This window comes from Engystomops pustulosus, chromosome 9, assembly GCF_040894005.1.
Source record: "Engystomops pustulosus chromosome 9, aEngPut4.maternal, whole genome shotgun sequence".
Lineage (NCBI taxonomy): Eukaryota > Metazoa > Chordata > Amphibia > Anura > Leptodactylidae > Engystomops > Engystomops pustulosus.
In genome coordinates, this window is record NC_092419.1 from 67,999,389 (window position 1) to 68,020,997 (window position 21,609).

At 45.6% G+C, this 21,609-nt stretch overlaps 84 pseudogenes; all 84 read left to right on the forward strand.

Moving 5' to 3' along the window:
- The first annotated feature begins 60 nt into the window (after window positions 1–60).
- On the forward strand, window positions 61–179 carry LOC140100577 (5S ribosomal RNA; annotated as a pseudogene).
- Window positions 180–249: 70 nt separating this feature from the next.
- On the forward strand, window positions 250–368 carry LOC140091765 (5S ribosomal RNA; annotated as a pseudogene).
- Window positions 369–438: 70 nt separating this feature from the next.
- Window positions 439–557, forward strand: LOC140080802 (5S ribosomal RNA; annotated as a pseudogene).
- A 259-nt stretch (window positions 558–816) lies between these two features.
- On the forward strand, window positions 817–935 carry LOC140081617 (5S ribosomal RNA; annotated as a pseudogene).
- A 70-nt stretch (window positions 936–1,005) lies between these two features.
- On the forward strand, window positions 1,006–1,124 carry LOC140096044 (5S ribosomal RNA; annotated as a pseudogene).
- A 70-nt stretch (window positions 1,125–1,194) lies between these two features.
- LOC140100578 (5S ribosomal RNA) lies at window positions 1,195–1,313 on the forward strand (annotated as a pseudogene).
- Window positions 1,314–1,383: 70 nt separating this feature from the next.
- LOC140083081 (5S ribosomal RNA) lies at window positions 1,384–1,502 on the forward strand (annotated as a pseudogene).
- A 440-nt stretch (window positions 1,503–1,942) lies between these two features.
- On the forward strand, window positions 1,943–2,061 carry LOC140083276 (5S ribosomal RNA; annotated as a pseudogene).
- A 70-nt stretch (window positions 2,062–2,131) lies between these two features.
- On the forward strand, window positions 2,132–2,250 carry LOC140080804 (5S ribosomal RNA; annotated as a pseudogene).
- Window positions 2,251–2,320: 70 nt separating this feature from the next.
- LOC140090581 (5S ribosomal RNA) lies at window positions 2,321–2,439 on the forward strand (annotated as a pseudogene).
- A 70-nt stretch (window positions 2,440–2,509) lies between these two features.
- Window positions 2,510–2,628, forward strand: LOC140080805 (5S ribosomal RNA; annotated as a pseudogene).
- Window positions 2,629–2,698: 70 nt separating this feature from the next.
- LOC140100579 (5S ribosomal RNA) lies at window positions 2,699–2,817 on the forward strand (annotated as a pseudogene).
- Window positions 2,818–3,257: 440 nt separating this feature from the next.
- LOC140084365 (5S ribosomal RNA) lies at window positions 3,258–3,376 on the forward strand (annotated as a pseudogene).
- Window positions 3,377–3,446: 70 nt separating this feature from the next.
- On the forward strand, window positions 3,447–3,565 carry LOC140100580 (5S ribosomal RNA; annotated as a pseudogene).
- Window positions 3,566–3,635: 70 nt separating this feature from the next.
- On the forward strand, window positions 3,636–3,754 carry LOC140086805 (5S ribosomal RNA; annotated as a pseudogene).
- Window positions 3,755–3,824: 70 nt separating this feature from the next.
- LOC140084051 (5S ribosomal RNA) lies at window positions 3,825–3,943 on the forward strand (annotated as a pseudogene).
- A 70-nt stretch (window positions 3,944–4,013) lies between these two features.
- On the forward strand, window positions 4,014–4,132 carry LOC140093262 (5S ribosomal RNA; annotated as a pseudogene).
- A 70-nt stretch (window positions 4,133–4,202) lies between these two features.
- Window positions 4,203–4,321, forward strand: LOC140080806 (5S ribosomal RNA; annotated as a pseudogene).
- A 251-nt stretch (window positions 4,322–4,572) lies between these two features.
- Window positions 4,573–4,691, forward strand: LOC140080807 (5S ribosomal RNA; annotated as a pseudogene).
- A 70-nt stretch (window positions 4,692–4,761) lies between these two features.
- On the forward strand, window positions 4,762–4,880 carry LOC140080809 (5S ribosomal RNA; annotated as a pseudogene).
- Window positions 4,881–4,950: 70 nt separating this feature from the next.
- LOC140100581 (5S ribosomal RNA) lies at window positions 4,951–5,069 on the forward strand (annotated as a pseudogene).
- A 70-nt stretch (window positions 5,070–5,139) lies between these two features.
- LOC140080810 (5S ribosomal RNA) lies at window positions 5,140–5,258 on the forward strand (annotated as a pseudogene).
- A 251-nt stretch (window positions 5,259–5,509) lies between these two features.
- On the forward strand, window positions 5,510–5,628 carry LOC140101164 (5S ribosomal RNA; annotated as a pseudogene).
- A 70-nt stretch (window positions 5,629–5,698) lies between these two features.
- On the forward strand, window positions 5,699–5,817 carry LOC140092608 (5S ribosomal RNA; annotated as a pseudogene).
- A 70-nt stretch (window positions 5,818–5,887) lies between these two features.
- LOC140086428 (5S ribosomal RNA) lies at window positions 5,888–6,006 on the forward strand (annotated as a pseudogene).
- Window positions 6,007–6,075: 69 nt separating this feature from the next.
- LOC140095097 (5S ribosomal RNA) lies at window positions 6,076–6,194 on the forward strand (annotated as a pseudogene).
- Window positions 6,195–6,445: 251 nt separating this feature from the next.
- On the forward strand, window positions 6,446–6,564 carry LOC140084366 (5S ribosomal RNA; annotated as a pseudogene).
- A 251-nt stretch (window positions 6,565–6,815) lies between these two features.
- LOC140084367 (5S ribosomal RNA) lies at window positions 6,816–6,934 on the forward strand (annotated as a pseudogene).
- A 70-nt stretch (window positions 6,935–7,004) lies between these two features.
- LOC140100582 (5S ribosomal RNA) lies at window positions 7,005–7,123 on the forward strand (annotated as a pseudogene).
- A 70-nt stretch (window positions 7,124–7,193) lies between these two features.
- Window positions 7,194–7,312, forward strand: LOC140100583 (5S ribosomal RNA; annotated as a pseudogene).
- Window positions 7,313–7,382: 70 nt separating this feature from the next.
- LOC140093264 (5S ribosomal RNA) lies at window positions 7,383–7,501 on the forward strand (annotated as a pseudogene).
- Window positions 7,502–7,571: 70 nt separating this feature from the next.
- On the forward strand, window positions 7,572–7,690 carry LOC140080811 (5S ribosomal RNA; annotated as a pseudogene).
- Window positions 7,691–7,941: 251 nt separating this feature from the next.
- Window positions 7,942–8,060, forward strand: LOC140082180 (5S ribosomal RNA; annotated as a pseudogene).
- A 70-nt stretch (window positions 8,061–8,130) lies between these two features.
- On the forward strand, window positions 8,131–8,249 carry LOC140080812 (5S ribosomal RNA; annotated as a pseudogene).
- Window positions 8,250–8,500: 251 nt separating this feature from the next.
- LOC140100584 (5S ribosomal RNA) lies at window positions 8,501–8,619 on the forward strand (annotated as a pseudogene).
- A 70-nt stretch (window positions 8,620–8,689) lies between these two features.
- On the forward strand, window positions 8,690–8,808 carry LOC140080813 (5S ribosomal RNA; annotated as a pseudogene).
- A 251-nt stretch (window positions 8,809–9,059) lies between these two features.
- Window positions 9,060–9,178, forward strand: LOC140080814 (5S ribosomal RNA; annotated as a pseudogene).
- A 70-nt stretch (window positions 9,179–9,248) lies between these two features.
- LOC140089646 (5S ribosomal RNA) lies at window positions 9,249–9,367 on the forward strand (annotated as a pseudogene).
- A 251-nt stretch (window positions 9,368–9,618) lies between these two features.
- Window positions 9,619–9,737, forward strand: LOC140100586 (5S ribosomal RNA; annotated as a pseudogene).
- Window positions 9,738–9,807: 70 nt separating this feature from the next.
- LOC140080816 (5S ribosomal RNA) lies at window positions 9,808–9,926 on the forward strand (annotated as a pseudogene).
- Window positions 9,927–10,177: 251 nt separating this feature from the next.
- Window positions 10,178–10,296, forward strand: LOC140093920 (5S ribosomal RNA; annotated as a pseudogene).
- Window positions 10,297–10,366: 70 nt separating this feature from the next.
- Window positions 10,367–10,485, forward strand: LOC140084368 (5S ribosomal RNA; annotated as a pseudogene).
- Window positions 10,486–10,555: 70 nt separating this feature from the next.
- On the forward strand, window positions 10,556–10,674 carry LOC140080817 (5S ribosomal RNA; annotated as a pseudogene).
- A 70-nt stretch (window positions 10,675–10,744) lies between these two features.
- Window positions 10,745–10,863, forward strand: LOC140094214 (5S ribosomal RNA; annotated as a pseudogene).
- Window positions 10,864–11,114: 251 nt separating this feature from the next.
- On the forward strand, window positions 11,115–11,233 carry LOC140100588 (5S ribosomal RNA; annotated as a pseudogene).
- Window positions 11,234–11,303: 70 nt separating this feature from the next.
- LOC140080818 (5S ribosomal RNA) lies at window positions 11,304–11,422 on the forward strand (annotated as a pseudogene).
- A 251-nt stretch (window positions 11,423–11,673) lies between these two features.
- On the forward strand, window positions 11,674–11,792 carry LOC140093921 (5S ribosomal RNA; annotated as a pseudogene).
- Window positions 11,793–11,862: 70 nt separating this feature from the next.
- Window positions 11,863–11,981, forward strand: LOC140084369 (5S ribosomal RNA; annotated as a pseudogene).
- Window positions 11,982–12,421: 440 nt separating this feature from the next.
- Window positions 12,422–12,540, forward strand: LOC140083277 (5S ribosomal RNA; annotated as a pseudogene).
- A 70-nt stretch (window positions 12,541–12,610) lies between these two features.
- On the forward strand, window positions 12,611–12,729 carry LOC140098383 (5S ribosomal RNA; annotated as a pseudogene).
- Window positions 12,730–12,799: 70 nt separating this feature from the next.
- Window positions 12,800–12,918, forward strand: LOC140080819 (5S ribosomal RNA; annotated as a pseudogene).
- A 259-nt stretch (window positions 12,919–13,177) lies between these two features.
- On the forward strand, window positions 13,178–13,296 carry LOC140085723 (5S ribosomal RNA; annotated as a pseudogene).
- Window positions 13,297–13,547: 251 nt separating this feature from the next.
- LOC140087918 (5S ribosomal RNA) lies at window positions 13,548–13,666 on the forward strand (annotated as a pseudogene).
- Window positions 13,667–13,736: 70 nt separating this feature from the next.
- Window positions 13,737–13,855, forward strand: LOC140100589 (5S ribosomal RNA; annotated as a pseudogene).
- Window positions 13,856–14,114: 259 nt separating this feature from the next.
- Window positions 14,115–14,233, forward strand: LOC140100590 (5S ribosomal RNA; annotated as a pseudogene).
- Window positions 14,234–14,303: 70 nt separating this feature from the next.
- On the forward strand, window positions 14,304–14,422 carry LOC140090749 (5S ribosomal RNA; annotated as a pseudogene).
- Window positions 14,423–14,492: 70 nt separating this feature from the next.
- On the forward strand, window positions 14,493–14,611 carry LOC140094235 (5S ribosomal RNA; annotated as a pseudogene).
- Window positions 14,612–14,681: 70 nt separating this feature from the next.
- LOC140089415 (5S ribosomal RNA) lies at window positions 14,682–14,800 on the forward strand (annotated as a pseudogene).
- A 70-nt stretch (window positions 14,801–14,870) lies between these two features.
- Window positions 14,871–14,989, forward strand: LOC140096045 (5S ribosomal RNA; annotated as a pseudogene).
- A 70-nt stretch (window positions 14,990–15,059) lies between these two features.
- Window positions 15,060–15,178, forward strand: LOC140100591 (5S ribosomal RNA; annotated as a pseudogene).
- Window positions 15,179–15,248: 70 nt separating this feature from the next.
- LOC140083084 (5S ribosomal RNA) lies at window positions 15,249–15,367 on the forward strand (annotated as a pseudogene).
- Window positions 15,368–15,807: 440 nt separating this feature from the next.
- Window positions 15,808–15,926, forward strand: LOC140083279 (5S ribosomal RNA; annotated as a pseudogene).
- Window positions 15,927–15,996: 70 nt separating this feature from the next.
- On the forward strand, window positions 15,997–16,115 carry LOC140080820 (5S ribosomal RNA; annotated as a pseudogene).
- Window positions 16,116–16,185: 70 nt separating this feature from the next.
- LOC140080821 (5S ribosomal RNA) lies at window positions 16,186–16,304 on the forward strand (annotated as a pseudogene).
- A 259-nt stretch (window positions 16,305–16,563) lies between these two features.
- LOC140085725 (5S ribosomal RNA) lies at window positions 16,564–16,682 on the forward strand (annotated as a pseudogene).
- A 251-nt stretch (window positions 16,683–16,933) lies between these two features.
- LOC140087920 (5S ribosomal RNA) lies at window positions 16,934–17,052 on the forward strand (annotated as a pseudogene).
- A 70-nt stretch (window positions 17,053–17,122) lies between these two features.
- LOC140100592 (5S ribosomal RNA) lies at window positions 17,123–17,241 on the forward strand (annotated as a pseudogene).
- Window positions 17,242–17,500: 259 nt separating this feature from the next.
- LOC140100593 (5S ribosomal RNA) lies at window positions 17,501–17,619 on the forward strand (annotated as a pseudogene).
- A 70-nt stretch (window positions 17,620–17,689) lies between these two features.
- On the forward strand, window positions 17,690–17,808 carry LOC140090750 (5S ribosomal RNA; annotated as a pseudogene).
- Window positions 17,809–17,878: 70 nt separating this feature from the next.
- Window positions 17,879–17,997, forward strand: LOC140094236 (5S ribosomal RNA; annotated as a pseudogene).
- A 70-nt stretch (window positions 17,998–18,067) lies between these two features.
- On the forward strand, window positions 18,068–18,186 carry LOC140089416 (5S ribosomal RNA; annotated as a pseudogene).
- Window positions 18,187–18,445: 259 nt separating this feature from the next.
- On the forward strand, window positions 18,446–18,564 carry LOC140082849 (5S ribosomal RNA; annotated as a pseudogene).
- A 70-nt stretch (window positions 18,565–18,634) lies between these two features.
- On the forward strand, window positions 18,635–18,753 carry LOC140100594 (5S ribosomal RNA; annotated as a pseudogene).
- A 70-nt stretch (window positions 18,754–18,823) lies between these two features.
- On the forward strand, window positions 18,824–18,942 carry LOC140090751 (5S ribosomal RNA; annotated as a pseudogene).
- Window positions 18,943–19,012: 70 nt separating this feature from the next.
- LOC140085521 (5S ribosomal RNA) lies at window positions 19,013–19,131 on the forward strand (annotated as a pseudogene).
- Window positions 19,132–19,201: 70 nt separating this feature from the next.
- Window positions 19,202–19,320, forward strand: LOC140100595 (5S ribosomal RNA; annotated as a pseudogene).
- Window positions 19,321–19,579: 259 nt separating this feature from the next.
- LOC140084370 (5S ribosomal RNA) lies at window positions 19,580–19,698 on the forward strand (annotated as a pseudogene).
- A 70-nt stretch (window positions 19,699–19,768) lies between these two features.
- Window positions 19,769–19,887, forward strand: LOC140096046 (5S ribosomal RNA; annotated as a pseudogene).
- A 70-nt stretch (window positions 19,888–19,957) lies between these two features.
- On the forward strand, window positions 19,958–20,076 carry LOC140100598 (5S ribosomal RNA; annotated as a pseudogene).
- Window positions 20,077–20,516: 440 nt separating this feature from the next.
- On the forward strand, window positions 20,517–20,635 carry LOC140090208 (5S ribosomal RNA; annotated as a pseudogene).
- Window positions 20,636–20,705: 70 nt separating this feature from the next.
- Window positions 20,706–20,824, forward strand: LOC140091855 (5S ribosomal RNA; annotated as a pseudogene).
- A 259-nt stretch (window positions 20,825–21,083) lies between these two features.
- LOC140091590 (5S ribosomal RNA) lies at window positions 21,084–21,202 on the forward strand (annotated as a pseudogene).
- Window positions 21,203–21,272: 70 nt separating this feature from the next.
- LOC140084371 (5S ribosomal RNA) lies at window positions 21,273–21,391 on the forward strand (annotated as a pseudogene).
- Window positions 21,392–21,461: 70 nt separating this feature from the next.
- On the forward strand, window positions 21,462–21,580 carry LOC140093756 (5S ribosomal RNA; annotated as a pseudogene).
- The last annotated feature ends 29 nt before the right edge of the window (window positions 21,581–21,609 follow it).

Below are 21,609 nucleotides of genomic sequence, written 5' to 3' on the forward strand. Positions count from 1 at the left end.
TGAAAATTGTGTTAGTTTCTCTATGAGATAGTAAAAGAAGGTTCAAACTGAACAGTTGCTGTCAACGGCCATTCTAAGCTGAATGTGCCTGCTCTCGTCAGATCGCAGCAGCAATGCAGCTTAAGGCTTGGCAAGTACCAGCATGGGAGACTGGCTGGGAATCCCAAGTTCCGTTGACCTTTTTGAACCTGAAAATTGTGTTAGTTTCTCTATGAGATAGTAAAAGAAGGTTCAAATTGAACAGCTGCTGTCAACGTCCATTCTAAGCTGAATGTGCCTGCTCTCGTCAGATCGCAGCAGCAATGCAGCTTAAGGCTTGGCAAGTACCAGCATGGGAGACTGGCTGGGAATCCCAAGTTCTGTTGACCTTTTTGAACCTGAAAATTGTTAGTTTCTCTGTCAAAGATGGTAAAAGAAGGTTCAAATTGAACAGCTGCTGTCAACGGCCATTCTAAGCTGAATGTGCCTGCTCTCGTCAGATCGCAGCAGCAATGCAGCTTAAGGCTTGGCAAGTACCAGCATGGGAGACTGGCTGGGAATCCCAAGTTCTGTTGACCTTTTTGAACCTGAAAATTGTGTTAGTTTCTCTATGAGATAGTAAAAGGAGGTTCAAATTGAACAGCTGCTGTCAACGGCCATTCTAAGCTGAATGTGCGTGCTCTTGTCGGATCACAGCAGCGATGCGGCTTAAGGCTTGGCAAGTACCAGCATGGGAGACTGGCTGTGAATCCCAAGTTCCGTTGACCTTTTTGAACCTGAAAATTGTGTTAGTTTCTCTATGAGATAGTAAAAGAAGGTTCAAACTGAACAGCTGCTGTCAACGGCCATTCTAAGCTGAATGTGCCTGCTCTCGTCAGATCGCAGCATCAATGCAGCTTAAGGCTTGGCAAGTACCAGCATGGGAGACTGTCTGGGAATCCCAAGTTCCGTTGACCTTTTTGAACCTGAAAATTGTGTTAGTTTCTATATGAGATAGTAAAAGAAGGTTCAAATTGAACAGCTGCTGTCAACGGCCCTTCTAAGCTGAATGTGCCTGCTCTCGTCAGATCGCAGCAGCAATGCAGCTTAAGGCTTGGCAAGTACCAGCATGGGAGACTGGCTGGGAATCCCAAGTTCCGTTGAGCTTTTTGAACCTGAAAATTGTGTTAGTTTCTCTATGAGATAGTAAAAGAAAGTAGAAATTAGGCAGCTGCTGTCAACGGCCATTCTAAGCTGAATGTGCCTGCTCTCGTCAGATCGCAGCAGCAATGCAGCTTAAGGCTTGGCAAGTACCAGCATGGGAGACTGGCTGGGAATCCCAAGTTCCGTTGACCTTTTTGAACCTGAAAATTGTTAGTTTCTCTGTCAAAGATGGTAAAAGAAGGTTCAAATTGAATAGCTGCTGTCAACGGCCATTCTAAGCTGAATGTGCCTGCTCTCGTTAGATCGCAGCAGCAATGCAGCTTAAGGCTTGGCAAGTACCAGCATGGGAGACTGGCTGGGAATCCCAAGTTCTGTTGACCTTTTTGAACCTGAAAATTGTGTTAGTTTTTCTATGAGATAGTAAAAGAAGGTTCAAATTGAACAGCTGCTGTCAACGGCCATTCTAAGCTGAATGTGCCTGCTCTCGTCAGATCGCAGCAGCTTAAGGCTTGGCAAGTACCAGCATGGGAGACTGGCTGGGAATCCCAAGTTCCGTTGACCTTTTTGAACCTGAAAATTGTGTTAGTTTCTCTATGAGATAGTAAAAGAAGGTTCAAATTGAACAGCTGCTGCTAACGGCCATTCTAAGCTGAATGTGCCTGCTCTCGTCAGTTCGCAGCAGCAATGCAGCTTAAGGCTTGGCAAGTACCAGCATGGGAGACTGGCTGGGAATCCTAAGTTCCGTTGACCTTTTTGAACCTGAAAATTGTGTTAGTTTCTCTATGAGATATTAAAAGAAGGTTCAAATTGAACAGCTGCTGTCAACGGCCATTCTAAGCTGAATGTGCCTGCTCTCGTCAGATCGCAGCAGCAATGCAGCTTAAGGCTTGGCAAGTACCAGCATGGGAAACTGGCTGGGAATCCCAAGTTCCGTTGACCTTTTTGAACCTGAAAATTGTTAGTTTCTCTGTCAAAGATGGTAAAAGAAGGTTCAAATTGAACAGCTGCTGTCAACGGCCATTCTAAGCTGAATGTGCCTGCTCTCGTCAGATCGCAGCAGCAATGCAGCTTAAGGCTTGGCAAGTACCAGCATGGGAGACTGGCTGGGAATCCCAAGTTCTGTTGACCTTTTTGAACCTGAAAATTGTGTTAGTTTCTCTATGAGATAGTAAAAGAAGGTTCAAATTGAACAGCTGCTGTCAACGGCCATTCTAAGCTGAATGTGCCTGCTCTCGTCAGATCGCAGCAGCAATGCAGCTTAAGGCTTGGCAAGTACCAGCATGGGAGACTGGCTGGGGATCCCAAGTTCCGTTGACCTTTTTGAACCTGAAAATTGTGTTAGTTTCTCTATGAGATAGTAAAAGAAGGTTCAAATTGAACATCTGCTGTCAACGGCCATTCTAAGCTGAATGTGCCTGCTCTCGTCAGATCGCAGCAGCAATGCAGCTTAAGGCTTGGCAAGTACCAGCATGGGAGACTGGCTGGGAATCCCAAGTTCTGTTGACCTTTTTGAACCTGAAAATTGTGTTAGTTTCTCTATGAGATAGTAAAAGAAGGTTCAAATTGAACAGCTGCTGTCAACGGCCATTCTAAGCTGAATGTGCCTGCTCTCGTCAGATCGCAGCAGCAATGCAGCTTAAGGCTTGGCAAGTACCAGCATGGGAGACTGGCTGGGAATCCCAAGTTCCGTTGACCTTTTTGAACCTGAAAATTGTGTTAGTTTCTCTATGAGATAGTAAAAGAAGGTTCAAATTGAACAGCTGCTGTCAACATCCATTCTAAGCTGAATGTGCCTGCTCTCGTCAGATCGCAGCAGCAATGCAGCTTAAGGCTTGGCAAGTACCAGCATGGGAGACTGGCTGCGAATCCCAACTTCTGTTGACCTTTTTGAACCTGAAAATTGTGTTAGTTTCTCTATGAGATAGTAAAAGAAGGTTCAAATTGAACAGCTGCTGTCAACGGCCATTCTAAGCTGAATGTGCCTGCTCTCGTCAGATCGCAGCAGCTTAAGGCTTGGCAAGTACCAGCATGGGAGACTGGCTGGGAATCCCAAGTTCCGTTGACCTTTTTGAACCTGAAAATTGTGTTAGTTTCTCTATGAGATAGTAAAAGAAGGTTCAAACTGAACAGCTGCTGTCAACGGCCATTCTAAGCTGAATGTGCCTGCTCTCGTCAGATCGCAGCATCAATGCAGCTTAAGGCTTGGCAAGTACCAGCATGGGAGACTGGCTGGGAATCCCAAGTTCCGTTGACCTTTTTGAACCTGAAAATTGTGTTAGTTTCTCTATGAGATAGTAAAAGAAGGTTCAAATTGAACAGCTGCTGTCAACGGCCATTCTAAGCTGAATGTGCCTGCTCTCGTCAGATCGCAGCAGCAATGCAGCTTAAGGCTTGGCAAGTACCAGCATGGGAGACTGGCTGGGAATCCCAAGTTCCGTTGACCTTTTTGAACCTGAAAATTGTGTTAGTTTTTCTATGAGATAGTAAAAGAAGGTTCAAATTGAACAGCTGCTGTCAACGGCCATTCTAAGCTGAATGTGCCTGCTCTCGTCAGATCGCAGCAGCAATGCAGCTTAAGGCTTGGCAAGTACCAGTATGGGAGACTGGCTGGGAATCCCAAGTTCCGTTGACCTTTTTGAACCTGAAAATTGTGTTAGTTTCTCTATGAGATAGTAAAAGAAGGTTCAAATTGAACAGCTGCTGTCAACGGCCATTCTAAGCTGAATGTGCCTGCTCTCGTCAGATCGCAGCAGCAATGCAGCTTAAGACTTGGCAAGTACCAGCATGGGAGACTGGCTGGGAATCCCAAGTTCCGTTGACCTTTTTGAACCTGAAAATTGTTAGTTTCTCTGTCAAAGATGGTAAAAGAAGGTTCAAATTGAACAGCTGCTGTCAACGGCCATTCTAAGCTGAATGTGCCTGCTCTCGTCAGATCGCAGCAGCATTGCAGCTTAAGGCTTGGCAAGTACCAGCATGGGAGACTGGCTGGGAATCCCAAGTTCTGTTGACCTTTTTGAACCTGAAAATTGTGTTAGTTTCTCTATGAGATAGTAAAAGAAGGTTCAAATTGAACAGCTGCTGTCAACGGCCATTCTAAGCTGAATGTGCCTGCTCTCGTCAGATCGCAGCAGCAATGCAGCTTAAGGCTTGGCAAGTACCAGCATGGGAGACTGGCTGGGAATCCCAAGTTCTGTTGACCTTTTTGAACCTGAAAATTGTGTTAGTTTCTCTATGAGATAGTAAAAGAAGGTTCAAATTGAACAGCTGCTGTCAACGGCCATTCTAAGCTGAACGTGCCTGCTCTCGTCAGATCGCAGCAGCTTAAGGCTTGGCAAGTACCAGCATGGGAGACTGGCTGGGAATCCCTAGTTCCGTTGACCTTTTTGAACCTGAAAATTGTGTTAGTTTCTCTATGAGATAGTAAAAGAAGGTTCAAATTGAACAGCTGCTGTCAACGGCCATTCTAAGCTGAATGTGCCTGCTCTCGTCAGATCGCAGCAGCAATGCAGCTTAAGGCTTGGCAAGTACCAGCATGGGAGACTGGCTGGGAATCCCAAGTTCTGTTGACCTTTTTGAACCTGAAAATTGTGTTAGTTTCTCTATGAGATAGTAAAAGAAGGTTCAAATTGAACAGCTGCTGTCAACGGCCATTCTAAGCTGAATGTGCCTGCTCTCGTCAGATCGCAGCAGCAATGCAGCTTAAGGCTTGGCAAGTACCAGCATGGGAGACTGGCTGGGAATCCCAAGTTCTGTTGACCTTTTTGAACCTGAAAATTGTGTTAGTTTCTCTATGAGATAGTAAAAGAAGGTTCAAATTGAACAGCTGCCGTCAACGGCCATTCTAAGCTGAATGTGCCTGCTCTCGTCAGATCGCAGCAGCAATGCAGCTTAAGGCTTGGCAAGTACCAGCATGGGAGACTGGCTGGGAATCCCAAGTTCCGTTGACCTTTTTGAACCTGAAAATTGTGTTAGTTTCTCTATGAGATAGTAAAAGAAGGTTCAAATTGAACAGCTGCTGTCAACGGCCATTCTAAGCTGAATGTGCCTGCTCTCGTCAGATCGCAGCAGCAATGCAGCTTAAGGCTTGGCAAGTACCAGCATGGGAGACTGGCTGGGAATCCCAAGTTCTGTTGACCTTTTTGAACCTGAAAATTGTGTTAATTTCTCTATGAGATAGTAAAAGAAGGTTCAAATTGAACAGCTGCTGTCAACGGCCATTCTAAGCTGAATGTGCCTGCTCTCGTCAGATCGCAGCAGCTTAAGGCTTGGCAAGTACCAGCATGGGAGACTGGCTGGGAATCCCAAGTTCCGTTGACCTTTTTGAACCTGAAAATTGTGTTAGTTTCTCTATGAGATAGTAAAAGAAGGTTCAAATTGACCAGCTGCTGTCAACGGCCATTCTAAGCTGAATGTGCCTGCTCTCATCAGATCGCAGCAGCAATGCAGCTTAAGGCTTGGCAAGTACCAGCATGGGAGACTGGCTGGGAATCCCAAGTTCCGTTGACCTTTTTGAACCTGAAAATTGTGTTAGTTTCTCTATGAGATAGTAAAAGAAGGTTCAAATTGAACAGCTGCTGTCAACGGCCATTCTAAGCTGAATGTGCCTGCTCTCGTCAGATCGCAGCAGCAATGCAGCTTAAGGCTTTGCAAGTACCAGCATGGGAGACTGGCTGGGAATCCCAAGTTCCGTTGACCTTTTTGAACCTGAAAATTGTGTTAGTTTCTCTATGAGATAGTAAAAGAAGGTTCAAACTGAACAGTTGCTGTCAACGGCCATTCTAAGCTGAATGTGCCTGCTCTCGTCAGATCGCAGCAGCAATGCAGCTTAAGGCTTGGCAAGTACCAGCATGGGAGACTGGCTGGGAATCCCAAGTTCCGTTGATATTTTTAACCTGAAAATTGTGTTAGTTTCTCTATGAGATAGTAAAAGAAGGTTCAAACTGAACAGCTGCTGTCAACGGCCATTCTAAGCTGAATGTGCCTGGTCTCGTCAGATCGCAGCATCAATGCAGCTTAAGGCTTGGCAAGTACCAGCATGGGAGACTGGCTGGGAATCCCAAGTTCCGTTGACCTTTTTGAACCTGAAAATTGTGTTAGTTTCTCTATGAGATAGTAAAAGAAGGTTCAAATTGAACAGCTGCTGTCAACGGCCATTCTAAGCTGAATATGCCTGCTCTCGTCAGATCGCAGCAGCTTAAGGCTTGGCAAGTACCAGCATGGGAGACTGGCTGGGAATCCCAAGTTCCGTTGACCTTTTTGAACCTGAAAATTGTGTTAGTTTCTCTATGAGATAGTAAAAGAAGGTTCAAACTGAACAGCTGCTGTCAACGGCCATTCTAAGCTGAATGTGCCTGCTCTCGTCAGATCGCAGCATCAATGCAGCTTAAGGCTTGGCAAGTACCAGCATGGGAGACTGGCTGGGAATCCCAAGTTCCGTTGACCTTTTTGAACCTGAAAATTGTGTTAGTTTCTCTATGAGATAGTAAAAGAAGGTTCAAATTGAACAGCTGCTGTCAACGGCCATTCTAAGCTGAATGTGCCTGCTCTCGTCAGATCGCAGCAGCTTAAGGCTTGGCAAGTACCAGCATGGGAGACTGGCTGGGAATCCCAAGTTCCGTTGACCTTTTTGAACCTGAAAATTGTGTTAGTTTCTCTATGAGATAGTAAAAGAAGGTTCAAACTGACCAGCTGCTGTCAACGGCCATTCTAAGCTGAATGTGCCTGCTCTCGTCAGATCGCAGCATCAATGCAGCTTAAGGCTTGGCAAGTACCAGCATGGGAGACTGGCTGGGAATCCCAAGTTCCGTTGACCTTTTTGAACCTGAAAATTGTGTTAGTTTCTCTATGAGATAGTAAAAGAAGGTTCAAATTGAACAGCTGCTGTCAACGGCCATTCTAAGCTGAATGTGCCTGCTCTCGTCAGATCGCAGCAGCAATGCAGCTTAAGGCTTGGCAAGTACCAGCATGGGAGACTGGCTGGGAATCCCAAGTTCCGTTGACCTTTTTGAACCTGAAAATTGTGTTAGTTTCTCTATGAGATAGTAAAAGAAGGTTCAAATTGAACAGCTGCTGTCAACGGCCATTCTAAGCTGAATGTGCCTGCTCTCGTCAGATCGCAGCAGCAATGCAGCTTAAGGCTTGGCAAGTACCAGCATGGGAGACTGGCTGGGAATCCCAAGTTCCGTTGACCTTTTTGAACCTGAAAATTGTTAGTTTCTCTGTCAAAGATGGTAAAAGAAGGTTCAAATTGAACAGCTGCTGTCAACGGCCATTCTAAGCTGAATGTGCCTGCTCTCGTCAGATCGCAGCAGCATTGCAGCTTAAGGCTTGGCAAGTACCAGCATGGGAGACTGGCTGGGAATCCCAAGTTCTGTTGACCTTTTTGAACCTGAAAATTGTGTTAGTTTCTCTATGAGATAGTAAAAGAAGGTTCAAATTGAACAGCTGCTGTCAACGGCCATTCTAAGCTGAATGTGCCTGCTCTCGTCAGATCGCAGCAGCAATGCAGCTTAAGGCTTGGCAAGTACCAGCATGGGAGACTGGCTGGGAATCCCAAGTTCTGTTGACCTTTTTGAACCTGAAAATTGTGTTAGTTTCTCTATGAGATAGTAAAAGAAGGTTCAAATTGAACAGCTGCTGTCAACGGCCATTCTAAGCTGAATGTGCCTGCTCTCGTCAGATCGCAGCAGCTTAAGGCTTGGCAAGTACCAGCATGGGAGACTGGCTGGGAATCCCAAGTTCCGTTGACCTTTTTGAACCTGAAAATTGTGTTAGTTTCTCTATGAGATAGTAAAAGAAGGTTCAAATTGAACAGCTGCTGTCAACGGCCATTCTAAGCTGAATGTGCCTGCTCTCGTCAGATCGCAGCAGCAATGCAGCTTAAGGCTTGGCAAGTACCAGCGTGGGAGACTGGCTGGGAATCCCAAGTTCTGTTGACCTTTTTGAACCTGAAAATTGTGTTAGTTTCTCTATGAGATAGTAAAAGAAGGTTCAAATTGAACAGCTGCTGTCAACGGCCATTCTAAGCTGAATGTGCCTGCTCTCGTCAGATCGCAGCAGCAATGCAGCTTAAGGCTTGGCAAGTACCAGCATGGGAGACTGGCTGGGAATCCCAAGTTCTGTTGACCTTTTTGAACCTGAAAATTGTGTTAATTTCTCTATGAGATAGTAAAAGAAGGTTCAAATTGAACAGCTGCTGTCAACGGCCATTCTAAGCTGAATGTGCCTGCTCTCGTCAGATCGCAGCAGCTTAAGGCTTGGCAAGTACCAGCATGGGAGACTGGCTGGGAATCCCAAGTTCCGTTGACCTTTTTGAACCTGAAAATTGTGTTAGTTTCTCTATGAGATAGTAAAAGAAGGTTCAAATTGAACAGCTGCTGTCAACGGCCATTCTAAGCTGAATGTGCCTGCTCTCGTCAGATCGCAGCAGCAATGCAGCTTAAGGCTTGGCAAGTACCAGCATGGGAGACTGGCTGGGAATCCCAAGTTCCGTTGACCTTTTTGAACCTGAAAATTGTGTTAGTTTCTCTATGAGATAGTAAAAGAAGGTTCAAATTGAACAGCTGCCGTCAACGGCCATTCTAAGCTGAATGTGCCTGCTCTCGTCAGATCGCAGCAGCAATGCAGCTTAAGGCTTGGCAAGTACCAGCATGGGAGACTGGCTGGGAATCCCAAGTTCTGTTGACCTTTTTGAACCTGAAAATTGTGTTAATTTCTCTATGAGATAGTAAAAGAAGGTTCAAATTGAACAGCTGCTGTCAACGGCCATTCTAAGCTGAATGTGCCTGCTCTCGTCAGATCGCAGCAGCTTAAGGCTTGGCAAGTACCAGCATGGGAGACTGGCTGGGAATCCCTAGTTCCGTTGACCTTTTTGAACCTGAAAATTGTGTTAGTTTCTCTATGAGATAGTAAAAGAAGGTTCAAATTGAACAGCTGCTGTCAACGGCCATTCTAAGCTGAATGTGCCTGCTCTCGTCAGATCGCAGCAGCAATGCAGCTTAAGGCTTGGCAAGTACCAGCATGGGAGACTGGCTGGGAATCCCAAGTTCTGTTGACCTTTTTGAACCTGAAAATTGTGTTAGTTTCTCTATGAGATAGTAAAAGAAGGTTCAAATTGAACAGCTGCTGTCAACGGCCATTCTAAGCTGAATGTGCCTGCTCTCGTCAGATTGCAGCAGCAATGCAGCTTAAGGCTTGGCAAGTACCAGCATGGGAGACTGGCTGGGAATCCCAAGTTCTGTTGACCTTTTTGAACCTGAAAATTGTGTTAATTTCTCTATGAGATAGTAAAAGAAGGTTCAAATTGAACAGCTGCTGTCAACGGCCATTCTAAGCTGAATGTGCCTGCTCTCGTCAGATCGCAGCAGCTTAAGGCTTGGCAAGTACCAGCATGGGAGACTGGCTGGGAATCCCAAGTTCCGTTGACCTTTTTGAACCTGAAAATTGTGTTAGTTTCTCTATGAGATAGTAAAAGAAGGTTCAAATTGAACAGCTGCTGTCAACGGCCATTCTAAGCTGAATGTGCCTGCTCTCGTCAGATCGCAGCAGCAATGCAGCTTAAGGCTTGGCAAGTACCAGCATGGGAGACTGGCTGGGAATCCCAAGTTCCGTTGACCTTTTTGAACCTGAAAATTGTGTTAGTTTCTCTATGAGATAGTAAAAGAAGGTTCAAATTGAACAGCTGCCGTCAACGGCCATTCTAAGCTGAATGTGCCTGCTCTCGTCAGATCGCAGCAGCAATGCAGCTTAAGGCTTGGCAAGTACCAGCATGGGAGACTGGCTGGGAATCCCAAGTTCTGTTGACCTTTTTGAACCTGAAAATTGTGTTAATTTCTCTATGAGATAGTAAAAGAAGGTTCAAATTGAACAGCTGCTGTCAACGGCCATTCTAAGCTGAATGTGCCTGCTCTCGTCAGATCGCAGCAGCTTAAGGCTTGGCAAGTACCAGCATGGGAGACTGGCTGGGAATCCCAAGTTCCGTTGACCTTTTTGAACCTGAAAATTGTGTTAGTTTCTCTATGAGATAGTAAAAGAAGGTTCAAATTGACCAGCTGCTGTCAACGGCCATTCTAAGCTGAATGTGCCTGCTCTCATCAGATCACAGCAGCAATGCAGCTTAAGGCTTGGCAAGTACCAGCATGGGAGACTGGCTGTGAATCCCAAGTTCCGTTGACCTTTTTGAACCTGAAAATTGTGTTAGTTTCTCTATGAGATAGTAAAAGAAGGTTCAAACTGAACAGCTGCTGTCAACGGCCATTCTAAGCTGAATGTGCCTGCTCTCGTCAGATCGCAGCATCAATGCAGCTTAAGGCTTGGCAAGTACCAGCATGGGAGACTGGCTGGGAATCCCAAGTTCCGTTGACCTTTTTGAACCTGAAAATTGTGTTAGTTTCTATATGAGATAGTAAAAGAAGGTTCAAATTGAACAGCTGCTGTCAACGGCCATTCTAAGCTGAATGTGCCTGCTCTCGTCAGATCGCAGCAGCAATGCAGCTTAAGGCTTGGCAAGTACCAGCATGGGAGACTGGCTGGGAATCCCAAGTTCTGTTGACCTTTTTGAACCTGAAAATTGTGTTAGTTTCTCTATGAGATAGTAAAAGAAGGTTCAAATTGAACAGCTGCTGTCAACGGCCATTCTAAGCTGAATGTGCCTGCTCTCGTCAGATTGCAGCAGCAATGCAGCTTAAGGCTTGGCAAGTACCAGCATGGGAAACTGGCTGGGAATCCCAAGTTCTGTTGACCTTTTTGAACCTGAAAATTGTGTTAATTTCTCTATGAGATAGTAAAAGAAGGTTCAAATTGAACAGCTGCTGTCAACGGCCATTCTAAGCTGAATGTGCCTGCTCTCGTCAGATCGCAGCAGCTTAAGGCTTGGCAAGTACCAGCATGGGAGACTGGCTGGGAATCCCAAGTTCCGTTGACCTTTTTGAACCTGAAAATTGTGTTAGTTTCTCTATGAGATAGTAAAAGAAGGTTCAAATTGAACAGCTGCTGTCAACGGCCATTCTAAGCTGAATGTGCCTGCTCTCGTCAGATCGCAGCAGCAATGCAGCTTAAGGCTTGGCAAGTACCAGCATGGGAGACTGGCTGGGAATCCCAAGTTCCGTTGACCTTTTTGAACCTGAAAATTGTGTTAGTTTCTCTATGAGATAGTAAAAGAAGGTTCAAATTGAACAGCTGCCGTCAACGGCCATTCTAAGCTGAATGTGCCTGCTCTCGTCAGATCGCAGCAGCAATGCAGCTTAAGGCTTGGCAAGTACCAGCATGGGAGACTGGCTGGGAATCCCAAGTTCTGTTGACCTTTTTGAACCTGAAAATTGTGTTAATTTCTCTATGAGATAGTAAAAGAAGGTTCAAATTGAACAGCTGCTGTCAACGGCCATTCTAAGCTGAATGTGCCTGCTCTCGTCAGATCGCAGCAGCTTAAGGCTTGGCAAGTACCAGCATGGGAGACTGGCTGGGAATCCCAAGTTCCGTTGACCTTTTTGAACCTGAAAATTGTGTTAGTTTCTCTATGAGATAGTAAAAGAAGGTTCAAATTGACCAGCTGCTGTCAACGGCCATTCTAAGCTGAATGTGCCTGCTCTCATCAGATCACAGCAGCAATGCAGCTTAAGGCTTGGCAAGTACCAGCATGGGAGACTGGCTGTGAATCCCAAGTTCCGTTGACCTTTTTGAACCTGAAAATTGTGTTAGTTTCTCTATGAGATAGTAAAAGAAGGTTCAAACTGAACAGCTGCTGTCAACGGCCATTCTAAGCTGAATGTGCCTGCTCTCGTCAGATCGCAGCATCAATGCAGCTTAAGGCTTGGCAAGTACCAGCATGGGAGACTGGCTGGGAATCCCAAGTTCCGTTGACCTTTTTGAACCTGAAAATTGTGTTAGTTTTTCTATGAGATAGTAAAAGAAGGTTCAAATTGAACAGCTGCTGTCAACGGCCATTCTAAGCTGAATGTGCCTGCTCTCGTCAGATCGCAGCAGCTTAAGGCTTGGCAAGTACCAGCATGGGAGACTGGCTGGGAATCCCAAGTTCCGTTGACCTTTTTGAACCTGAAAATTGTGTTAGTTTCTCTATGAGATAGTAAAAGAAGGTTCAAATTGAACAGCTGCTGCTAACGGCCTTTCTAAGCTGAATGTGCCTGCTCTCGTCAGTTCGCAGCAGCAATGCAGCTTAAGGCTTGGCAAGTACCAGCATGGGAGACTGGCTGGGAATCCTAAGTTCCGTTGACCTTTTTGAACCTGAAAATTGTGTTAGTTTCTCTATGAGATATTAAAAGAAGGTTCAAATTGAACAGCTGCTGTCAACGGCCATTCTAAGCTGAATGTGCCTGCTCTCGTCAGATCGCAGCAGCAATGCAGCTTAAGGCTTGGCAAGTACCAGCATGGGAAACTGGCTGGGAATCCCAAGTTCCGTTGACCTTTTTGAACCTGAAAATTGTTAGTTTCTCTGTCAAAGATGGTAAAAGAAGGTTCAAATTGAACAGCTGCTGTCAACGGCCATTCTAAGCTGAATGTGCCTGCTCTCGTCACATCGCAGCAGCAATGCAGCTTAAGGCTTGGCAAGTACCAGCATGGGAGACTGGCTGGGAATCCCAAGTTCTGTTGACCTTTTTGAACCTGAAAATTGTGTTAGTTTCTCTATGAGATAGTAAAAGAAGGTTCAAATTGAACAGCTGCTGTCAACGGCCATTCTAAGCTGAATGTGCCTGCTCTCGTCAGATCGCAGCAGCAATGCAGCTTAAGGCTTGGCAAGTACCAGCATGGGAGACTGGCTGGGAATCCCAAGTTCTGTTGACCTTTTTGAACCTGAAAATTGTGTTAGTTTCTCTATGAGATAGTAAAAGAAGGTTCAAATTGAACAGCTGCTGTCAACGGCCATTCTAAGCTGAATGTGCGTGCTCTTGTCGGATCACAGCAGCGATGCGGCTTAAGGCTTGGCAAGTACCAGCATGGGAGACTGGCTGCGAATTCCAAGTTCCGTTGAACTTTTTGAACCTGAAAATTGTGTTAGTTTCTCTATGAGATAGTAAAAGAAGGTTCAAACTGAACAGCTGCTGTCAACGGCCATTCTAAGCTGAATGTGCCTGCTCTCGTCAGATCGCAGCATCAATGCAGCTTAAGGCTTGGCAAGTACCAGCATGGGAGACTGGCTGGGAATCCCAAGTTCTGTTGACCTTTTTGAACCTGAAAATTGTGTTAGTTTCTCTATGAGATAGTAAAAGAAGGTTCAAATTGAACAGCTGCTGTCAAAGGCCATTCTAAGCTGAATGTGCCTGCTCTCGTCAGATCGCAGCAGCTTAAGGCTTGGCAAGTACCAGCATGGGAGACTGGCTGGGAATCCCAAGTTCCGTTGACCTTTTTGAACCTGAAAATTGTGTTAGTTTCTCTATGAGATAGTAAAAGAAGGTTCAAATTGAACAGCTGCTGTCAACGGCCATTCTAAGCTGAATGTGCATGCTCTCATCAGATCGCAGCAGCAATGCAGCTTAAGGCTTGGCAAGTACCAGCATGGGAGACTGGCTGGGAATCCCAAGTTCTGTTGACCTTTTTGAACCTTAAAATTGTGTTAGTTTCTCTATGAGATAGTAAAAGAAGGTTCAAATTGAACAGCTGCTGTCAACGGCCATTCTAAGCTGAATGTGCCTGCTCTCGTCAGATCGCAGCAGCAATGCAGCTTAAGGCTTGGCAAGTACCAGCATGGGAGACTGGCTGGGAATCCCAAGTTCCGTTGACCTTTTTGAACCTGAAAATTGTGTTAGTTTCTCTATGAGATAGTAAAAGAAGGTTCAAATTGAACAGCTGCTGTCAACGGCCATTCTAAGCTGAATGTGCCTGCTCTAGTCACATCGCAGCAACAATGCAGCTTAAGGCTTGGCAAGTACCAGCATGGGAGACTGGCTGGGAATCCCAAGTTCTGTTGACCTTTTTGAACCTGAAAATTGTTAGTTTCTCTGTCAAAGATGGTAAAAGAAGGTTCAAATTGAACAGCTGCTGTCAACGGCCATTCTAAGCTGAATGTGCCTGCTCTCGTCAGATCGCAGCAGCAATGCAGCTTAAGGCTTGGCAAGTACCAGCATGGGAGACTGGCTGGGAATCCCAAGTTCCGTTGACCTTTTTGAACCTGAAAATTGTGTTAGTTTCTCTATGAGATAGTAAAAGAAGGTTCAAACTGAACAGCTGCTGTCAACGGCCATTCTAAGCTGAATGTGCCTGCTCTCGTCAGATCGCAGCAGCAATGCAGCTTTAGGCTTGGCAAGTAACAGCATGGGAGACTGGCTGGGAATCCCAAGTTCCGTTGACCTTTTTGAACCTGAAAATTGTGTTAGTTTCTCTATGAGATAGTAAAAGAAGGTTCAAATTGAACAGCTGCTGTCAACGGCCATTCTAAGCTGAATGTGCCTGCTCTCGTCAGATCGCAGCAGCAATGCAGCTTAAGGCTTGGCAAGTACCAGCATGGGAGACTGGCTAGGAATCCCATGTTCTGTTGACCTTTTTGAACCTGAAAATTGTGTTAGTTTCTCTATGAGATAGTAAAAGAAGGTTCAAATTGAACAGCTGCTGTCAACGGCCATTCTAAGCTGAATGTGACTGCTCTCGTCAGATCGCAGCAGCAATGCAGCTTAAGGCTTGGCAAGTACCAGCATGGGAGACTGGCTGGGAATCCCAAGTTCCGTTGACCTTTTTGAACCTGAAAATTGTGTTAGTTTCTATATGAGATAGTAAAAGAAGGTTCAAATTGAACAGCTGCTGTCAACGGCCCTTCTAAGCTGAATGTGCCTGCTCTCGTCAGATCGCAGCAGCAATGCAGCTTAAGGCTTGGCAAGTACCAGCATGGGAGACTGGCTGGGAATCCCAAGTTCCGTTGAGCTTTTTGAACCTGAAAATTGTGTTAGTTTCTCTATGAGATAGTAAAAGAAAGTAGAAATTAGGCAGCTGCTGTCAACGGCCATTCTAAGCTGAATGTGCCTGCTCTCGTCAGATCGCAGCAGCAATGCAGCTTAAGGCTTGGCAAGTACCAGCATGGGAGACTGGCTGGGAATCCCAAGTTCCGTTGACCTTTTTGAACCTGAAAATTGTTAGTTTCTCTGTCAAAGATGGTAAAAGAAGGTTCAAATTGAATAGCTGCTGTCAACGGCCATTCTAAGCTGAATGTGCCTGCTCTCGTTAGATCGCAGCAGCAATGCAGCTTAAGGCTTGGCAAGTACCAGCATGGGAGACTGGCTGGGAATCCCAAGTTCTGTTGACCTTTTTGAACCTGAAAATTGTGTTAGTTTTTCTATGAGATAGTAAAAGAAGGTTCAAATTGAACAGCTGCTGTCAACGGCCATTCTAAGCTGAATGTGCCTGCTCTCGTCAGATCGCAGCAGCTTAAGGCTTGGCAAGTACCAGCATGGGAGACTGGCTGGGAATCCCAAGTTCCGTTGACCTTTTTGAACCTGAAAATTGTGTTAGTTTCTCTATGAGATAGTAAAAGAAGGTTCAAATTGAACAGCTGCTGCTAACGGCCTTTCTAAGCTGAATGTGCCTGCTCTCGTCAGTTCGCAGCAGCAATGCAGCTTAAGGCTTGGCAAGTACCAGCATGGGAGACTGGCTGGGAATCCTAAGTTCCGTTGACCTTTTTGAACCTGAAAATTGTGTTAGTTTCTCTATGAGATATTAAAAGAAGGTTCAAATTGAACAGCTGCTGTCAACGGCCATTCTAAGCTGAATGTGCCTGCTCTCGTCAGATCGCAGCAGCAATGCAGCTTAAGGCTTGGCAAGTACCAGCATGGGAAACTGGCTGGGAATCCCAAGTTCCGTTGACCTTTTTGAACCTGAAAATTGTTAGTTTCTCTGTCAAAGATGGTAAAAGAAGGTTCAAATTGAACAGCTGCTGTCAACGGCCATTCTAAGCTGAATGTGCCTGCTCTCGTCAGATCGCAGCAGCAATGCAGCTTAAGGCTTGGCAAGTACCAGCATGGGAGACTGGCTGGGAATCCCAAGTTCTGTTGACCTTTTTGAACCTGAAAATTGTGTTAGTTTCTCTATGAGATAGTAAAAGAAGGTTCAAATTGAACAGCTGCTGTCAACGGCCATTCTAAGCTGAATGTGCCTGCTCTCGTCAGATCGCAGCAGCAATGCAGCTTAAGGCTTGGCAAGTACCAGCATGGGAGACTGGCTGGGAATCCCAAGTTCTGTTGACCTTTTTGAACCTGAAAATTGTGTTAGTTTCTCTATGAGATAGTAAAAGAAGGTTCAAATTGAACAGCTGCTGTCAACGGCCATTCTAAGCTGAATGTGCGTGCTCTTGTCGGATCACAGCAGCGATGCGGCTTAAGGCTTGGCAAGTACCAGCATGGGAGACTGGCTGCGAATTCCAAGTTCCGTTGAACTTTTTGAACCTGAAAATTGTGTTAGTTTCTCTATGAGATAGTAAAAGAAGGTTCAAACTGAACAGCTGCTGTCAACGGCCATTCTAAGCTGAATGTGCCTGCTCTCGTCAGATCGCAGCATCAATGCAGCTTAAGGCTTGGCAAGTACCAGCATGGGAGACTGGCTGGGAATCCCAAGTTCTGTTGACCTTTTTGAACCTGAAAATTGTGTTAGTTTCTCTATGAGATAGTAAAAGAAGGTTCAAATTGAACAGCTGCTGTCAAAGGCCATTCTAAGCTGAATGTGCCTGCTCTCGTCAGATCGCAGCAGCTTAAGGCTTGGCAAGTACCAGCATGGGAGACTGGCTGGGAATCCCAAGTTCCGTTGACCTTTTTGAACCTGAAAATTGTGTTAGTTTCTCTATGAGATAGTAAAAGAAGGTTCAAATTGAACAGCTGCTGTCAACGGCCATTCTAAGCTGAATGTGCATGCTCTCATCAGATCGCAGCAGCAATGCAGCTTAAGGCTTGGCAAGTACCAGCATGGGAGACTGGCTGGGAATCCCAAGTTCTGTTGACCTTTTTGAACCTTAAAATTGTGTTAGTTTCTCTATGAGATAGTAAAAGAAGGTTCAAATTGAACAGCTGCTGTCAACGGCCATTCTAAGCTGAATGTGCCTGCTCTCGTCAGATCGCAGCAGCAATGCAGCTTAAGGCTTGGCAAGTACCAGCATGGGAGACTGGCTGGGAATCCCAAGTTCCGTTGACCTTTTTGAACCTGAAAATTGTGTTAGTTTCTCTATGAGATAGTAAAAGAAGGTTCAAATTGAACAGCTGCTGTCAACGGCCATTCTAAGCTGAATGTGCCTGCTCTAGTCACATCGCAGCAACAATGCAGCTTAAGGCTTGGCAAGTACCAGCATGGGAGACTGGCTGGGAATCCCAAGTTCTGTTGACCTTTTTGAACCTGAAAATTGTTAGTTTCTCTGTCAAAGATGGTAAAAGAAGGTTCAAATTGAACAGCTGCTGTCAACGGCCATTCTAAGCTGAATGTGCCTGCTCTCGTCAGATCGCAGCAGCAATGCAGCTTAAGGCTTGGCAAGTACCAGCATGGGAGACTGGCTGGGAATCCCAAGTTCCGTTGACCTTTTTGAACCTGAAAATTGTGTTAGTTTCTCTATGAGATAGTAAAAGAAGGTTCAAACTGAACAGCTGCTGTCAACGGCCATTCTAAGCTGAATGTGCCTGCTCTCGTCAGATCGCAGCAGCAATGCAGCTTTAGGCTTGGCAAGTAACAGCATGGGAGACTGGCTGGGAATCCCAAGTTCCGTTGACCTTTTTGAACCTGAAAATTGTGTTAGTTTCTCTATGAGATAGTAAAAGAAGGTTCAAATTGAACAGCTGCTGTCAACGGCCATTCTAAGCTGAATGTGCCTGCTCTCGTCAGATCGCAGCAGCAATGCAGCTTAAGGCTTGGCAAGTACCAGCATGGGAGACTGGCTAGGAATCCCATGTTCTGTTGACCTTTTTGAACCTGAAAATTGTGTTAGTTTCTCTATGAGATAGTAAAAGAAGGTTCAAATTGAACAGCTGCTGTCAACGGCCATTCTAAGCTGAATGTGACTGCTCTCGTCAGATCGCAGCAGCAATGCAGCTTAAGGCTTGGCAAGTACCAGCATGGGAGACTGGCTGGGAATCCCAAGTTCCGTTGACCTTTTTGAACCTGAAAATTGTGTTAGTTTCTCTATGAGATAGTAAAAGAAGGTTCAAATTGAACAGCTGCTGTCAACGGCCATTCTAAGCTGAATGTGCGTGCTCTTGTCGGATCACAGCAGCGATGCGGCTTAAGGCTTGGCAAGTACCAGCATGGGAGACTGGCTGGGAATCCCAAGTTCCGTTGACCTTTTTGAACCTGAAAATTGTGTTAGTTTCTCATTGAGATAGTAAAAGAAGGTTCAAATTGAACAGCTGCTGTCAATGGCCATTCTAAGCTGAATGTGCCTGCTCTCGTCAGATCGCAGCAGCAATGCAGCTTAAGGCTTGGCAAGTACCAGCATGGGAGACTGGCTGGGAATCCCAAGTTCCGTTGACCTTTTAGAACCTGAAAATTGTGTTAGTTTCTCTATGAGATAGTAAAAGAAGGTTCAAATTGAACAGCTGCTGTCAACGGCCATTCTAAGCTGAATGTGCCTGCTCTCGTCAGATCGCAGCAGCAATGCAGCTTAAGGCTTGGCAAGTACCAGCATGGGAGACTGGCTGGGAATCCCAAGTTCCGTTGACCTTTTTGAACCTGAAAATTGTGTTAGTTTCTCTATGAGATAGTAAAAGAAGGTTCAAACTGAACAGCTGCTGTCAACGGCCATTCTAAGCTGAATGTGCCTGCTCTCGTCAGATCGCAGCAGCAATGCAGCTTTAGGCTTGGCAAGTAACAGCATGGGAGACTGGCTGGGAATCCCAAGTTCCGTTGACCTTTTTGAACCTGAAAATTGTGTTAGTTTCTCTATGAGATAGTAAAAGAAGGTTCAAAATGAACAGCTGCTGTCAACGGCAATTCTAAGCTGAATGTGCCTGCTCTCGTCAGATCGCAGCAGCAATGCAGCTTAAGGCTTGGCAAGTACCAGCATGGGAGACTGGCTGGGAATCCCAAGTTCTGTTGACCTTTTTGAACCTGAAAATTGTGTTAGTTTCTCTATGAGATAGTAAAAGAAGGTTCAAATTGAACAGCTGCTGTCAACGGCCATTCTAAGCTGAATGTGCCTGCTCTCGTCAGATCGCAGCAGCAATGCAGCTTAAGGCTTGGCAAGTACCAGCATGGGAGACTGGCTGGGAATCCCAAGTTCCGTTGACCTTTTTGAACCTGAAAATTGTGTTAGTTTCTCTATGAGATAGTAAAAGAAGGTTCAAATTGAACAGCTGCTGTCAACGGCCATTCTAAGCTGAATGTGCGTGCTCTTGTCGGATCACAGCAGCGATGCGGCTTAAGGCTTGGCAAGTACCAGCATGGGAGACTGGCTGTGAATCCCAAGTTCCGTTGACCTTTTTGAACCTGAAAATTGTGTTAGTTTCTCTATGAGATAGTAAAAGAAGGTTCAAACTGAACAGCTGCTGTCAACGGCCATTCTAAGCTGAATGTGCCTGCTCTCGTCAGATCGCAGCATCAATGCAGCTTAAGGCTTGGCAAGTACCAGCATGGGAGACTGGCTGGGAATCCCAAGTTCCGTTGACCTTTTTGAACCTGAAAATTGTGTTAGTTTCTCTATGAGATAGTAAAAGAAGGTTCAAATTGAACAGCTGCTGTCAACGGCCCTTCTAAGCTGAATGTGCCTGCTCTCGTCAGATCGCAGCAGCAATGCAGCTTAAGGCTTGGCAAGTACCAGCATGGGAGACTGGCTGGGAATCCCAAGTTCCGTTGAGCTTTTTGAACCTGAAAATTGTGTTAGTTTCTCTATGAGATAGTAAAAGAAAGTAGAAATTAGGCAGCTGCTGTCAACGGCCATTCTAAGCTGAATGTGCCTGCTCTCGTCAGATCGCAGCAGCAATGCAGCTTAAGGCTTGGCAAGTACCAGCATGGGAGACTGGCTGGGAATCCCAAGTTCCGTTGACCTTTTTGAACCTGAAAATTGTTAGTTTCTCTGTCAAAGATGGTAAAAGAAGGTTCAAATTGAACAGCTGCTGTCAACGGCCATTCTAAGCTGAATGTGCCTGCTCTCGTCAGATCGCAGCAGCTTAAGGCTTGGCAAGTACCAGCATGGGAGACTGGCTGGGAATCCCAAGTTCCGTTGACCTTTTTGAACCTGAAAATTGTGTTAGTTTCTCTATGAGATAGTAAAAGAAGGTTCAAATTGAACAGCTGCTGCTAACGGCCATTCTAAGCTGAATGTGCCTGCTCTCGTCAGTTCGCAGCAGCAATGCAGCTTAAGGCTTGGCAAGTACCAGCATGGGAGACTGGCTGGGAATCCTAAGTTCCGTTGACCTTTTTGAACCTGAAAATTGTGTTAGTTTCTCTATAGGATATTAAAAGAAGGTTCAAATTGAACAGCTGCTGTCAATGGCCATTCTAAGCTGAATGTGCCTGCTCTCGTCAGATCGCAGCAGCAATGCAGCTTAAGGCTTGGCAAGTACCAGCATGGGAGACTGGCTTGGAATCCCAAGTTCCGTTGACCTTTTTGAACCTGAAAATTGTTAGTTTCTCTGTCAAAGATGGTAAAAGAAGGTTCAAATTGAACAGCTGCTGTCAACGGCCATTCTAAGCTGAATGTGCCTGCTCTCGTCAGATCGCAGCAGCAATGCAGCTTAAGGCTTGGCTAGTACCAGCATGGGAGACTGGCTGGGAATCCCAAGTTCCGTTGACCTTTTTGAACCTAAAAATTGTTAGTTTCTCTGTCAAAGATGGTAAAAGAAGGTTCAAATTGAACAGCTGCTGTCAACGGCCATTCTAAGATGAATGTGCCTGCTCTCGTCAGATCGCAGCAGCATTGCAGCTTAAGGCTTGGCAAGTACCAGCATGGGAGACTGGCTGGGAATCCCAAGTTCTGTTGACCTTTTTGAACCTGAAAATTGTGTTAGTTTCTCTATGAGATAGTAAAAGAAGGTTCAAATTGAACAGCTGCTGTCAACGGCCATTCTAAGCTGAATGTGCCTGCTCTCGTCAGATCGCAGCAGCAATGAAGCTTAAGGCTCGGCAAGTACCAGCATGGGAGACTGGCTGGGAATCCCAAGTTCCGTTGACCTTATTGAACCTGAAAATTGTGTTAGTTTCTCTATGAGATAGTAAAAGAAGGTTCAAACTGAACAGCTGCTGTCAACGGCCATTCTAAGCTGAATGTGCCTGCTCTCGTCAGATCGCAGCATCAATGCAGCTTAAGGCTTGGCAAGTACCAGCATGGGAGACTGGCTGGGAATCCCAAGTTCCGTTGACCTTTTTGAACCTGAAAATTGTGTTAGTTTCTCTATGAGATAGTAAAAGAAGGTTCAAATTGAACAGCTGCTGTCAACAGCCATTCTCAGCTGAATGTGCCTGCTCTCGTCAGATCGCAGCAGCAATGCAGCTTAAGGCTTGGCAAGTACCAGCATGGGAGATTGGCTGGGAATCCCAAGTTCTGTTGACCTTTTTGAACCTGAAAATTGTGTTAGTTTC